Genomic DNA, 2,666 nt, shown 5'->3' with positions numbered 1-2,666 from the left:
GCATATTGGCTGACTAGTGTTCAAAAATTTATTTTGTAAGTGTGATATGAGAGGCGTGATCTGATAGCAGTTTGTCTGAAAATAGATCTGAAGGTTTTAAAGGATCAAAACCTCAAAGAAGGGTGTCAGCCAAAATAGCTCATTTAAATTTGGACTTCAATAAGAGAAGCCGAGCTTCCAGGAATAAGATGGTGATCGAGTTTCTGCACTGGGTTGTGTTAAGACAGCATATGGGGCACTGTGTTTAGCCCTGGGCGCCTCATTTAAAAATATATTAATAAGCTCCAGACTAAACTTGCTACTTGGAACTTCCACTGATTTCTGCTGGCTCTGCCTTCTGGTGTTAAGGAGAATAAATCTAATCCTTTTTTCATTCTCTAGTCCATCAAAAAGTGAAATGCCCCTCTTGTGGTGTTCCAAAGTCTTCTTTTCTCTTGGGTAAGAATAAATCCTCATATGACATAGACTCAAGGCTAGCTGCCTACCTCTGAATGCTCTCTCCCATAATAACAATATAACATAACATAACATATACAACATAACACAACACAACATAACACAACACAATACAATACAACACAACAAACATAACACAACATAATACAACACAACACAATATAATATTGTTATTATTGATGGTGATGATGATGTAATAGCATTCATATTATACTTTAAGCTCCCCAAAGTGCGTTATCTCATTTGATCCTTAAAAGAGCCCGATATAATTGGGTCCAGACCCCTAACACACATCTGGTAAAACTCCAAGTGTGCCCCAAACCAGATTAAAATGTAATTGGGAAATATTCAACAACATAAATAAAAACACAGCAGAACATAGATAATGTTAATATGTGGTTTTCTAAGTCAATGTAAGCCACAAGGATCCTTATGTATGGGTTGGCGGGCTTATGAGTTTCACAGCTGGTCTATATGGAGCAATGGATAGAAAGCTAGACCTGAAGTCAGGAAGACCGAAATCAAACTTCAGTCTCAGATGCTTTACTAGTTGCATAACCTTGGGTAAGTCACTCAACTTCTGTCTGCCTCAGTTTCGTTAAATATGGACGGGGATAATAATAGCACCAGCCTCCTAGAGTTGTGAGGATGAAGAAGTAATATTTGTAGAGCACTTAGCACCATGCATGGCATACAGTAGGCATGTAATAAATGTCTGCTCCCTTTCCTTCTCCTTTTAACAATGAGGCACCTGGAACAGAAAACCCTATTCCTAATGTGTTTTATGAGGTCAGAATAAGAAAGACTTCCTGGAAGTCACACCTACCTCGATATCTGCCACATTTCACTGTTTTTTCCACGTTGTGTTTGGAGTCCACTAAAACCCTCAGGTCTTTTAAAAACCGCTTTTGACTCTTGTTTCTCTGCCCTTTCCTGCCCTGGCTCTCATGGAGCGGAGGTCAGAATTACAGCATCTCAGAATCTGAGAATTGGAAAGCGGCTTAGCTAAATGTTCCCGTTTTATATTTCTCCTTTAAGTGCCATCATCATAGATTGATCCCAAAGCTTCATCACGCCAGGATCTTTTTGGATAATGTCTGTCATTCCTTTCACTCTCTCTCTCTGTTTCATGCCACCTTCAGATTAGAGAAGTGGACCATACACATAGGCTTCTATCCAAAATTGTGATTAAAAGGCTTTCTCTACAACTTTGGGATGCTGCAGGTGAATGCCCAACTAAAATGGAGGTTCTGAGAGAAGAAAGAACCTTCCTTCAGTCCATTCTCATCACTCTTTTCTCTTTGTTCACTGCGGCTATCCCTTTCACATAGTCGCTGGGTGTGGTTAGACAGACACTGAACACAAAGGTCCAGATTGGGCCCTGGAGTGAAATGCCCTGTATTTCTTATGGACACATTTGGATCCCCTCCCCTTTTTTTAAAGAGTGGAACCCATAATCCAAGGGAACAAGATATCCCCTTCCTTGAAGCAGCCCCAGTCATTAAAAAGATGAAGTGATAATATTTTGGCTTGAGAGCCAAAGTCAATCCATAAAATATGTAGCTTCATCAGTCCCGAAAGATTAATCCCAGGGGCCAGATTGGTGTCGAACAGTATTTCCCTTTTCTCTACACTTCAGCCAGACTAATCCATCTTTCTTCAAACCAATTGGCTGCTACTCTGAGCCATGCCAGTCTTCTCTAATTTTCCCGACGACCACAATTTATTGAGGAGGGTTGTTTTTGCAGCCATAAAATCCATGGAGCAGAAGAGCCTCCTAAATGTGCAAAGGTAAACAGGACCCAGGGCTTCCTGGGGTCGACTCGGTCCCAGCCCAAGTTCACTCTGGCTCATCCTGTCCTTTTTCTCATAAATGCAAGAGAGCCCCTTCTCTTCCCATGCAGGAGGCTGGCAGAACATGAACAATTTGTCCCATGGCCACAATAATTCAAAGGAAGGTAACACTTTACATGTTTGATCAGTTTAGTGTCCAATTAAGACATCAGAGGACTGCTGAGGAAGGAAGCCTCTGGATTCTTGGAAGAGAGGTAGGGCCCCATAGGTGAGGAAGGAAGCATACCTTGTCAAATGTGACTAGTTCATTGGTTTATTTTGTCTAACTATCCTTTTTTTAGTTACAAGGCAAAGTTCCCTTGGAGTCACTGGGAAGTGATGGTACTGGTACGCTCTCTCTCTCTCTCTCTCTCTCT

The sequence above is a fragment of the Petaurus breviceps genome, unplaced genomic scaffold (genome assembly GCF_028583685.1).
Source record: "Petaurus breviceps papuanus isolate PSGF00001 unplaced genomic scaffold, PetGlider_PUasm1.0 207, whole genome shotgun sequence".
Taxonomy (NCBI): Eukaryota; Metazoa; Chordata; class Mammalia; order Diprotodontia; family Petauridae; genus Petaurus; species Petaurus breviceps.
The sequence above is the reverse complement of the archived record's forward strand: the minus strand, read 5'-3'. Positions refer to the sequence as shown.